This window comes from Microcebus murinus, chromosome 15 (genome assembly GCF_040939455.1).
Source record: "Microcebus murinus isolate Inina chromosome 15, M.murinus_Inina_mat1.0, whole genome shotgun sequence".
Taxonomy (NCBI): Eukaryota; Metazoa; Chordata; class Mammalia; order Primates; family Cheirogaleidae; genus Microcebus; species Microcebus murinus.
Window position 1 is genome coordinate 10,346,274 of NC_134118.1, and position 13,422 is coordinate 10,359,695.

The 13,422-nt window shown below is 41.9% G+C and overlaps 1 protein-coding gene and 1 pseudogene across 1 annotated transcript in view; one reads left to right on the forward strand and one right to left on the reverse strand.

The window, feature by feature from the left end:
- BMP6 (bone morphogenetic protein 6) overlaps nucleotides 1-13,422 on the reverse strand; it is a 141,930-nt gene that overhangs the window by 103,223 nt on the left and 25,285 nt on the right. The window lies entirely within an intron of this gene.
- On the forward strand, nucleotides 10,447-11,216 carry LOC105865177 (small ribosomal subunit protein eS6-like; annotated as a pseudogene).

Consider the following 13,422-nt stretch of genomic DNA (forward strand, 5'->3'; position numbering starts at 1 on the left):
AGAGATTTAAACTTGGAGGAAGAGGCCACGAGCTAAGGGATGCAGGTGGCCACTGGGAGCCACACAAGGCAAGGACATGGCTTCTTTCCCAGCGCCTCCAGAAGAATTACAGCCCTGTTGGCACCTTGGTCTGAACCCAGTGACACTTGTGTGGGACCTCTGCTCTTCAGAACTGTACGAGAATAAATTTGGGTTATCTTAAACCAGGAAGTTTGTGGTAATTTGCTACAGCAGCCATAGGAAACATCTTGCCGTACACCACCACGTGCTAAAAGGGGGTCAGGTCAGGCCGACAAGTTCATGGAGGAACAGGAATCCAGGCTGCACGTCACCCTGGGAGATGCAGCTGCTCACGTGGTGGGAAACGTACTGGGGTGAACGTTTGCTTTCCACGCACTTACACAGCCTCGTTACGTCAGCTGTGGGCATGGAGCCGGTTAACCTAACTGCACCAAGCAAGGATGACCAAGTTTCATCTGGAGGGAAGGGTTTTTTTCCTTAACCTGTAATGGTGAGAGTTGGTGCAATTATTAGATCATTATATTATGATTATCCTACAATCCTGAGGCAGCAAATAAAGTAATGAATGTGGTCAAATGAATTGGGATTTCCCTATTTCTGGCAAGGTAACAAACTTTTTGGGGAATAAACCCATAACCCTGGGCCCATCAGCACTGCTGTGCCAAGGCATAAACCAATCATCGGGAGACTTGAGGTCTGCAGGTCTCAAGAATGATCTGTGCCAGGGCAGCGACTCATTCAAAAGTCCAGCTGCAAGTGGGAGCAGGGAGGAAGACAGCTGGGAATGAGCCCCAATTCAAACCTGTCACAAGTCTTTCCCTGCTGGGAGAAGATTCAGCCATGAAGTCAACTTATTACCTGCAAGCATTTAAAAAATGACCTATAAAATAAATGAAGGCATGAACAGAACCCTCAAGCCATCAATTGCCAAGGTGACAAGATCTCCGTGCACAAAGTAAATGCCTTCTTGGCTTCACTCCGCCCGTCTCCCTTGGGCCTCCTTGCGGCTCCTGCTGAAGGGGCCGAGGTTGCAGCAGTAAGAAGGTGGTGGGCAACCCGAAGCCAGAGGTCCACCGTGGCACAGAAATCCGACCTCCCTGCACCATCACCAGAACAAACTGCTCAGCTGACGTGTCATGGGGGTGGGCCATCGTGACAGCATGCTCTCTGTCTGAGCAGTAGAGAAAGGGAAGAGACAGGAGTATGGCCCAAGACTTACTCTTAGCAGTAAACAATATGTTTCTATAATTGACATACACTGAAGCTGCTGGGCCCACAAGTTTCTACAGTCTTTTACTCCAAGTTGCAGATTATTTTAACACAAGTGGAAAAAGAGATAAATGTTCCCTTCCATCACCTCCAGGGAAAGACAGCCAAGGTCTTGTATGTTAAACAAAGGTTTAATTTGAGGAAAGCAGATGAAATTTCAGACTCCTTTTCCCTCAAAGCCTTCCCGCACTGAGCGTGCTGCAAACTCCACGGCCTCAGCTGGAAGCACAGGACGGCCTCTCGCGCCCAGCTTATCCTGGAGTACAGAGAGACACCCGGGCCAGCCCCGCTGCGCCTCCAAGCCCTGCAACAACTCTCCCCTGCTGCGATCTCACTGGCAGGGCATCGCTGTTTTTCACCCTTTCTGAAGACGGATCCTTCACTCAACAGCTGTGTTTGTTTACAGGCCTAGAAATGAACGCAGGACACATACGCTAGATCCAGCAGAATTTTTCTTTTGGCACGTCCCCCTCCCGGCTGCACAATATATTAGTCCTTGTAGTCCAGTTATAACTTGCCATCCATGTGAGCCAAGAGGGTGGGTAGAGAGAAGGTCACCCTGGAGGGGAACCTCTCATGTACTTCAAATTCCATAGACGGATTTATTTTTTCCTTTTAGCAGGGCCAAGGGCCACACCTGCATTCCCCGTCTGAACCCGTCATTTCCTTTACAATGGAGGGACAGTGTCCCCACTTCTCAGATACCTCTACCTGGACATGACAAAGAGAACTTGGATGTCAACCCCCACCAGCACACTTCCGTATCCGGCAAACTGTCCCCTGTAGCAAATAGCTTTTTGCATGAAACCCACCAGCCTCTTTCTTTTTAAGTGGTGTTTTAAAGATGAGGGTGAAAGGCTGGGACATAAAAGAAAGTGGAATTTTCTTTGGAGATTTTTCTGCTTAGAGAAATATGTTTTCTTCTTGTTTTGTTTTTTGGTGTCTCTTTTTTCCCTCCCCCCAACTTTTTAAAATAAAATAAAAGGATCATTATTCGCTGTAAGGACACAGAATTTTATCCTTATTTTTTTAAATGAATACTTACAGTCCTCTTGTTTCAAAGTAAAGAGGTGTCTTGTGCTTTCGTTTTGAGCTCTCTTTTGTATCATTCCTCCCCTGGGGTTGGCTGCAGACAGTGGAGGCTGAAAACATTGGAGAACTTTCTCCAAGTTCTAAACTCACATCTGAGATGCATGCTTTGTACTTCAAAACAGGAGTTTCTAAAAGCTAACCTGTTTATCTAATGCTTGCAGAATGCACCTGAGGATGTGCAAAGCAGAGTGCAGGGATGCGAAGACGCGCACAAGTTTAGGGGTCAGGTGGAAAGCTGGGCTCGTGCTGCACAGCCACATTTCGGCCACATTTTTTGGGCTGTGGCTGCATCTCACACTTGTTAAAACATCTCTCCTCCAGACTCCCAGGATACCGTCATTGCTAAACGGACTTCAGCTGGCTGCACATCTGCGTCTCCAGGCGGCTCAAACATCAAGCCAACTCTCAAGATCCTTTCTATCATCACGCTGCTTATCCGCTGAAGGAGAAATGCGAGAACATGGGTGGACAATCAATGTGTTGATAGGACATATTACGGCCACTGGAAAAACACTTGCAACACGTGGACACATAGACTCAGACATGCACACCGAGTGGCATCTTTTTATTAAATCAGAATATAAGCATTATTACAGATGCAGTCATGTTCAGAGCTGGAAAGACTAGTAAGCTGGGGATTGAGCTTACATTTCTATAGAATTTATTCACTGTTTTACCTAGCTAGCATTTAGAACATGCTTATGTCATACCTTTTTGTTATACATTCCTTATCATCCCTGATGTCAACACCAAGAGGGCAAAAATGACTGCATAGAAGTTCGAATTCCCCCACATGGCTGCTGATCAATAGTAGGTGCCCAGTACTATTGTGAAAGGTAGTTCACTGCTAAAGCAAACAAACCTTCAAGTGTCAACACAGGAAGTCATTGGCTGGGTCTGGATATGTCTTTTGAAAAATAACACACAACACTGACTCTTGACCACTTGCATCTTAATCAAGATAAAAACCTCTTCTTCGTGAGAAACCCGAGGTGAGTAAAGACACAGTCCTTGTCCTCAAGGACGTTGCAGACAAGTGGGAGAAAGGAGAAGTTAACAGATGACAACTGAGCGATCAGAAAGTACAAATAAAATGCTACAAAGACTTCAAGGAAAGGGAGTCTCTGAGCCTACTCTTAAGACGTCAATAATGACTTAACAGAGGAGGTGACATTGGAGATGAGCCTTGAGGGTTGGCTAAGAGCAAACAGTGGAGAGCTGGTGTCAGTGGGTGCCTGGGATGGTGAGAGACACACAGGCAGTGCTCTTGGCTCACCCCTTTAGTGACCACAGCTGTGTCTTGTGCTCTGACCAGTCCATCCTTCCATCTATCCGCGTTGGCTCCACTAAACAGCAACCATGGCTGGCCCTGGTTATGCCCCAGCTGCACTGGAATTTTTCTATGCTATTAATTGATCACATTGAATCTATCACAGAATATCATATGTCCTTCTCAATCTTACAAAAAGAGAAATGCACTTGGGATTCTATGTTAAAATAATATACTGTGCTCCTTCTGTCTACTGCTCAATTATATTATGCTGGAACACTCTACTGGAAAACTTACTATCATGACCAGCCAAGTGCTGAAGGGCATAATGTTTTGATTGTCAAACAGGTTGTACATGCTGCAAATATATGACTTAAGAAGTGATTTCACAAACATTTTGGTAACAGTAATCTGACTCATAAGCTCCAACATAGTCTCATAAAACAGCTGTGTGTGTAAGTAATCCAAAGATAGTCTTTGAGAAATGTTACACAGAAAAGCATAAAATATGAGAAGAAAGTTTGAATCTTACGGAGGATATTGTTTTGCATTGTAACTTTAATGTTCAATATAAGGCAAAGGCCAAACTGACTATTCAAATAATAGATGCCATTACTGTTGAGAGCTGCTGGAATTGTTAACCTAGGGAGGCGAATAATATATGGATAGGCTTATATTTTACAAAACTGACTGGTGACTTTCTACCCACTAATTACAGCACCAAGAAAAGAAAACTCACTTGGGAGGCCCCATAAGATAACAACACTTATCTCACAAAACTTTTTGATGCATTTGGAACTTTTGACTTTTATTCACCAGATATCCATTTTTTTTATATGTTAAAACACTATTACCCAAGAGAGTTAAGCGACTTGCCCAAAGTCATCCAGCAACAAGGTCAAGGTGGAAAACTGATGTTCCTCACTCTACTCTCATTCACTTACTTTAATCCACAGACAGACTGACATAGGCAGATTTATTTGGAAAAAAGCCACATAGATTACAATTCTATACTTTCTGTATCAATTTCACTATTCTATCCTACCAGCTCAAAAAAAAAAAAAAAATTTGAAGCTGGGTGCAGTGGTTCATGCCTGTAATCCTAGCACTCTGGGAGGCTGAGATGGGAGGATAGGTTGAGACCAGGAGTCCAAGACCAATCTGAGCAATATAGTCAGGCCCCGTCTCTACAAAAAATTTTGAAATTAGCCAGGTCTGGTGGTGAGTACCTATAGTCCCAGCTACTTGGGAGGCTGAGACAGGAGGTTCGCTTGAGCCCAAAGTTTGAGGTTTCTGTGAGCTATGATGACACCACTGCATTTTACCCAAGGGAACAGAGTAAGAATCTGTCTCAAAAAAAAAAAAAAAAAAAAAAAAAAAAAAAAGAAAAAGAAATCCTGGTTTCTTAAAAATAAGAAAGCAATCAGCAGATCTTTAAAATTCACTTCTATTTAAAATCAGACCTTCAAATTCATTTCTTTTTTTGAAAAAAATTCTTTCACTTCAAACTTTTAAAATCTGATTTGTTTAATCCCATGTGTGTTCATTACTTAAAACTCAAAGCAGGTTCAAGGTAAGCATTGAGGGTTAGAAGGGGCTTAAAGAACATGAGTTTGGTTGAAAGGGCAAAACTGGTATCTAGAAATTTTAAGGTCGCCAGCTCACTGGAGCAAAACCAGGACTAGCACCAAAGTGTTCTGGATTTCAGCATGTTGCTGGCAGCTTAGAACCTTGGTGGGGAAAAAAGCTGAGTTCTAACTGCCCACAGCATCGCTTGCATTTTTTTTTCACCCATGTGCGCACAGGTCCCCTCTAGGAGCTGCCCAAGGAGCAATTTGGCAAAATTCTTTGGCAACATATGACCTTCCTGGAGACAGTGGGTTCCTGGTAAGAGTAATGACATCACCAGTGTCAAGCATACGTACTTACATATGATAATGGGGAACTCAAAGGATATGCCACTTCAAAGAACACCTCCTGAATCACGGAACTTCAAGTCCCCAAACCATCAGCGAGAAAAATATTCTTTAAGGGAAGCCTTCCTTGCACCATATAACCCTTCAGAAGATGATTCGGTGAATTTCCCTCGCCAGGCACTGTGCTGGGCACTGAAGATACAAACAGGAACAAGTCAGCCCCTGCTCTTGGGAGCTCTGGTCCGGTGGGAAGCACGATGAACGAACAGACCACTTGTGTCCGGCTTACGTGGGCAGCTCCTGTCCCCCAAGGCTGCACGGGCTGTCCTCAAACCACAAATGGGCCTGTGGACGAGGAGCACACAGAGAAGGGGACAGTGGCTCTACCGCAGGTCCACGTGAGCACGTGGAAGGGGGGGGGAGAAAGGGTGAGGGGTCTGTGGTTAGGTCGAAGAAAAGACTCGATGCCAAAACTGTGGAGGCACAGCCTGACCCCAGGGATGCATTTTTCTTATGTGTCAGGTTTGGCGAGCTGCCTGCTGTGACCAACTGCTGAGGCATCTTAAAGCTTCACCCCTTACCCAACATCCCCACAGCTATTCGAAAGAAGTCAAAATTAACACACAAATACCACAGGGCACTGTAGGGAAGAGAGGGGTTTTGTTGATCTTGTTTTAAATAGGCTTGGTTGCAAATCATAGTTGTCGGTGTGGCAATCTTCCAAAACACAAATCTAGTCAGGTCCTGCAAGGACCTAATAGAAACCCAGATGAATTTCTTGGTCTTTAAAAAAATGCCTGGTGGTTGAGTGTGGAGCAGTCATTCACTGAATCTATTCCTGATTCTGCCAGGTTATTTCTAACCTTGAGTGAGAATCTTTGTTTTTTCCTCCAGCTCCCTGCCTGGAGAATTGGGATATCACTTAGCTCAGTGTGGTAGCTACTCAACCAACATTCACATTCTCAATATGAATTCGCAAAGATGCCGGAACTTGTGTGGTTTGTCATCTGTTATCATTATTATCAGGAAGAGGCTGAGCTATAACTCTATAAGGCAATACATGAAATGTTTGTGGAAAATGTTATATTTGGCTGGCGTTTCCCCCATGCAGGGGCATTCTTCCTTACCAGCAAAAAGAATTTGCCATAAGTCTGTTTCTCATCTATAGAACTTTGATCTAGAAAAGGAGCCACTTCTAGGGAAATGCATCACAAAATGAAAGAAAAAAAATTTGTGAAGATAATCTGAGGCCGGATTCTAAGACACGTGACCTGTCAGAGAGTGGCCATGTTAGGGAGTGGTGACCAGCAGCTGTGACTGAGGGTGACCGGGGGAATCCAGAGGGATGCCAGATAGGATTTCCTCCCTGCCCTGCAGGACAGGAATGCACAGGGAACCACAAGGAAATGGGCATCCCCAATCTGTGAAGATGGAGCTTTGGATGCATGGTGTGGCTATAAAAGAACTCTGACGGACTGCCCAGTTAGGTGCAGAGATGCAGGGAGAGTGATCTGGAAGTGAGGCAGGCAGCATATCAGAAACCAGTCTTGTTTCAGCATAAAGAATTTCCTCATCAAAGGAACTTTGAGACTCACAGTTGCTATATGCACTAGGTTGAATAGTATCCCCTCCAAATTCATGTCCTTCCCAGAACTTCAGAATGTGACAGTATTTGGAAATGGTGTCCTTGTAGATATAATTAATTAAGATGAGGTCATACTGGAGTAAGGTGGGCCCTTTATCCAATCTGACTAAGGTCCTTGCAAGAGGAGAAAAAGAGACACAGAGGCAGGCATAGGGAGAACGTCATGGGGCAACAGAGGTAGAGACTGGAGTGATGCTCTGTAAGCCAAGGAATGCCAACGATGGTCAGGGACACCAGGAGCTCAAAGAAAGGCTGGGAACAGGTTCTTTCACAAACCCTTCAGAGAGAGCACAGCCCTGCTGATACCTTGATTTCACACTTTAACTCTCCAGACCTGTGAGAGAATAAACTTCTGTGTTCAAAGCCACCTGTTTGTGGCACTTTGTTATAGCAGCCGTAGGAAGCTCATACACTACACTATCAATTTGGCAAGAACCAGTACTGACATATAGTATAGTCTTTAATTCGACTTCTTTACACCTCGCAATGGGACTTCCCCTTCTGTGCATGAGGAATTAACTATTGTGGAATTGCCTTCCCACCATAAACAATTTAAAAAGTAGATAAAGTTTTGAAACAAGTGACTTGAGCCCTACAATTGCCCCAGATCACTGCCTGGAAAGAATATTTAGGCGGCAGCCCAGGGAGGGGACTACCAAATGGAGCCCAATAATCTCAGAGATTGGAGTTTGGGGAGACCAAGGCATCTAAATTTGCAAGGATGAATAGTGAAAAAGAGAGAGCTACATAGAGGGAAGTTCCAAATATCTGCAGAGGAACTTTCTCTAGTCTTTAGCTGAGTTCTGATGTACAAGAAAAACCTCTGAGGCAGGGAAAGAACCATAGAAAAGGGGTAGGGAAAGAAAAAACAACAGAGTTTACACAAGGCTGAGAAAATTTTGTATGCCCAAGAACCAAAATGCAGACACTTCATAATATATGGAGTACTGGGGAGAGTCCTTAAAAAGAATGTGTCTTAGTAGTGGGATAGATTGATCCTAGAAGAAAGGCTGATCTGAATCCACCATAACAAAGCTTAGAAGCAAACTCAAAAAGGACCAAACTGATCTGCAAGTTACTTCACTGCACACAATAATAAAATCTAACTTTCTTTAAAGGAATATAACAAAATCCATCAAAAATAATGATGTGGGAAAATATCCAAACTCATAACCAAAAGAAAAGACAATCAATAGAAACAGACTCAGAAATGATAGAGGTAATAGAATTAATAGCCAAGGACCTTAAAATAGCTATTACAAATCTTAAAAATATGCTCAAGAATGCAAAGGAGAACATGAGTATAAGAAGGAAATACCTGGAAGACCTAAAAAATAAATCAAACTTTTAGAAATCTAATGAAAATACATTGGATGAAACTAACAGCAGTTTAGATACTGAAGAAGAAAACATTAGTAAACTTGATGTCATAGCAATAGGAACTATCCCAAATGAGAGGGTGCAGACAGAAAAAAACACTGAAGATAAATGAGCAGGGTTCAGTGAAGTGTGGAATGTAAAGGAGTCCAATGTATGTTTAATTTGAGTCTTGGAAGGAGGGGAGACAAGGAAAAGATAGAAAAGTGATTTGAAGAAGTAATGGCCAAATTTTTCTGACTTTGAAGAAAACTATAAACTCACAGACCCAAGAAACTCAAGGAGCCTCAAGCAGAAGAAACATAAACAAAACAATACCAAGGTACATGATAATACAATTGCTAAAAACCAGTGAGAAAGAGAAAATCTTTAAAATCAGCCAAATAAAAGAAGACACTTTATGTTACAGAGGAACAAAGATAAAAATGATAGACTTGTCATCAAGCCATTTAGAGAAGTCAATAAAATAACATCAAAGTGCTGACAGAAAAAAATACTGTCAATCTACAGTCATAGACCCAGTGAAACTCTTTCCAAAACAGAGATAGAGGCTTTTGCAGACAAACAAAAGCTGAGAAGATTATTCACCAGTAAATCTTATATTGCATGAAAAGTTAAGAGAAGTTCTTCAAGCAGAAGGAAAATAATTTTAGATAAAAATTTAGAAAAAAAGAGCACAAAGAATAACAAGTAAGTAGATGTAAAAGACTTTTTTCTCATTTTTAATTTCTTTGAAATATAATTGACTGCTTAATGCAAAAGATAATAGAGTGTTTCTAGGGTTTATCACATATGCATAAGTAAAATGTATGAAGATAACAGTACAAAGAACAAAAGGGAAGTTGAAGTATACTGTTGTAAATTTCTTACACTAATATGTAAGTTTTAAAACACTTAAAAGTAGACTGTGACAAGTCTACATGACAAGTTACATAGGTATAATGTAAACCTTTGAGCCACTACTAAAAATAAATAAAACATAAAGGTATAAACCATTAGTGGAGATAAAATAAAATCATTAAAAAAACTTAATTAGCCAGGTGTGGTGACTCACACCTGTAATCTGAGCACTCTGGAAGACCGAGGCAGGAGGATCATTTGAGGCCAGGAGTTCAAGACCATCCTGAGCAAGAGCAAGACCCCATATCTGCCAAAAATAGAAAGAATTAGCCAAGCACAGTGGTGTGTCATGCTTGTAGTCCCAGCTACGTGGGAGGCTGAGGCAGGAGAATCATTTGAGCCCAGGAGTCTGAGGTTTCAGTGAGCTATGATGACACCACTGCACTGTATACTGCCTGAGTGACAGAGTAAGATTCTGTCTCAAAAAAAAACCACAAAAACCCATAATCAATACAAAAGAAGGCAGAGAAAGGGGGTAAAAGGAACAAAGAACATATGGGACAAATAGAAATCAAATGGCAAGATGGTAGCCTTAAACCCAACCATATCAATAATCACATTAAATGTAAGTTTTCTAAACACTCCAATTAAAAGGAAGAAATTGTCAGATTGCTTTAAAAAATCAACAAAACCTAAATATATGTTATTTATAAGTAACTTGCTTTACATATATAAAGACTAAAGACACAGGTAGGTTAAAAGTGAAAATGTTAGAAAATTATAGCATGCAAGCACTAACCAAAAGGAAGCTGTAATGGCCATATGAACTTCAGACAAAGATGATTATAGAACAAAGACTATTCTCAAGCATAAAGAGGGACATTTCATAATGCTAGAGGATCTAGTTCATCAAGAGACAATACAATCCTAAACGTGGAGTCCCTATTAACAGAGCTTCAAAACACATGAAGAAGGCTCTTTTTCGTGGCGCCTCGGAGGCAATCAGCTGCTTCACGATGAAGCTGAATATCTCCTTCCCAGCCACCGGCTGCCAGAAACTCATTGAAGTGGACGACGAACGCAAACTTCGTACTTTCTATGAGAAGCGTATGGCCACAGAAGTCGCTGCCGACGCTCTGGGTGAAGAAGGGAAGGGTTACGTGGTCCGAATCACTGGTGAGAACGACAAGCAAGGTTTCCCCATGAAGCAGGGTGTCTTGACCCATGGCCGTGTCTGCCTGCTACTGAGTAAGGGGCACTCCTGTTACAGACCAAGGAGAACTGGAGAAAGAAAGCACAAATCTGTCTGTGGTTGTATTGTGGATGCCAACCTGAGTGTTCTCAACTTGGTTATTGTAAAAAAAGGAGGAAGGATATCCCTGGACTGACTGATACTACAGTACCTCGTCGTCTGGGGCCCAAAAGAGCTAGCAGAATCCTCAAACTCTTCAATCTGTCTAAAGAAGATGATGTTCGCCAGTATGTTGTGAGGAAGCCCTTAAACAAAGAAGGTAAGAAACCTAGGACCAAAGCACCCAAGATTCAGCGACTTGTAACTCCACGTGTCCTGCAACATAAACGCGGGCGTACTGCTCTGAAGAAGCAGCGCACTAAGAAAAATAAGGAAGAGGCTGCAGAATATGCTAAACTTTTGGCCAAGAGAATGAAGGAGGCCAAAGAAAAGCGCCAGGAACAGATTGCCAAGAGACGTAGGCTGTCCTCTCTGAGAGCATCTACTTCTAAGTCTGAGTCGAGCCAAAAATAAGACTTTTTGAGTTAAATAATAAATAAGACCATATCCTAAAACACAAACAAACAAAAAAAAAACACATGAAGAAGAAAAAATGTTAGAACTGAAAAGAGAAGTAGACAAATCCTTAATTATAGTTGGAGAGTTCAACATTCATTAGTTAACAGAAAAAGCAGACAGAAAACCAATAATGATATAAAAGACTTGAACACTATCAACCATTTGAGCTAACTGCCATTTATTGAACACTCCACACAATGACAGCAGAATACATATTCAAGTGCCCAGGAAACATCTACCAAGATCAACCATATTATGGTCCTAAAATTATGTTAAAATTTAAAATAATTGAAATCATACAAAACATTCTTTGATTACAGTGGAACTAAACTGGAAATCAGTAAATCCACAAATATTTCAAAGTTAAACAGCATACTTCTAAATAATCCACAGGCAAAAGAAGAAATCACAAGGGAAATTTAAAAAATATTTTTAACAGAATGCAAATGGAAAACACAACATATCAAAAAAAAAAATTGGTGTTTAGAGGAAAAGCTGTACCATTGAATGCTTATTTAGAAAGGAAGAAAAGTCCATATAGCAAAGTAAAGAGAACACTTAACAGTTTCTGGCACTCAGAATAATTTTATTTTGTGATTTCCGGGCAAAGTCTCAATGCCATTGGAAGCATGACTTCTCTCCCCTAACTTATCTCCTCCAAATAACTCAAGCTCTTTATAATATGGGCATTTCTGAAACAAGGATGGCCTTGCTGTATCACCTCTGTACAGAAGGAAGGTGGTGAGGGAGATCAGCGCCTCATGGGTTAAGGTGCCCAGGAATCCCATGGGGTCTTGTAGAAATGCAGATTCAAAATGAAACGGGGCAGGGTGGGGCCTGAGATGCTGCGTTTCTAACACACTCCCCGGTGAGGCAGCTGCTACTGGCCTGCAGACCACACTTGGAGTAGCAGGGACACACAAGCCTCATTTTAACCAGGAACAACTTCTCCCACCAAAGCTAATTTTCCACTTCCTCTTGCATGTTCTCCCCTCTCTGAAGAAAGTGCTGAGAAACGGTCAGTGGGTGATTGGGGTGAAGTCACTTACTATAGAAAAGACAGGGTTTACAGTGACTATTTGATCAATTAAGCAGCAGGTGCTTGATTGAGGTCAGGGCTGGCTTTAATAGCCGTTACTTAAAATTCTCTGAAACCTTTTTGTAATGTCTTAAATTACTTTGGACTCAAACCAGTAAATTTTTTTTAACATCAGCAGTGTTCTTACCATATATAATGTGAAATCTTAAAAATGAGGCTGGTTCTGTGCTTAATATTACCTGCTTTTCAGCGTGATAGACTCTGACTCCTGGCTGACCCAGTTTCTTGATCCCCTGAGCTAGGTGCAGGTGTTTATTGTGCCCAGTAGATAATATTCTGGCACTACCACAGCCCTATGGAAGAGGCTAATCAGAGAGGAAAATATAAAGGGCAAGGGAAAAGGGGGAAACTACACTTCATGTAACAATCGTGTGCAGACATCTAAATTGTCACCCACAGCTCGGAAGGGAGAGTTGTATTCAGAACCATGAAAATAGTGTGCACTTTGGGGGCAAAGATTTTTGTTCAACTGCATCTTCCTCATCTCCAAATTGCCAAATCCCAGCCAAGAACACTTGATGCCGGAACGCTGGAAGCACTTTCCTTGAAGTTAAGATTTTCTGGCACAAAAAATTATATATTAAAACAACCCCCTTAAAAAAAACCATATTCAATGCTGTAATAATATCATGCACATTTAGAACAGCAGATAATCCCAGCTACAAATTCATTTCCATGAGGACTTAAAAACTTTTATAGAATTAGTCGAATGGCATTAGATAGACTTTCCTAATTAATTCATCCAGCACAAGGGGAGGATAAGGGCCCCTGTTTATGTCAGGGAACCAGCCTGGGAATTAAGGGTTTCAGTAATTCATTTTCAGGGCCTAGATTACTTAGCTCTAGAATGGGAGTCAGAAAACTACAGACCCTGAGCCAGCCACCTAGTTTTGTAAATACAGTTTCACTAGAATACAGCCACCCTGATTTGTTGAAGTATTGCTTCTGCACTGTCGCAGCAGAGTGGAGTAGTTGGGACAAAGATCGTGCCTGCAAAGACGAAATATTTACCATCTGGCCTTTTAAGAAGACGTCTCCAAGCCCTGCTCTAGAAGGATGCCCAAGGACCCAGAAGTTTTAAGG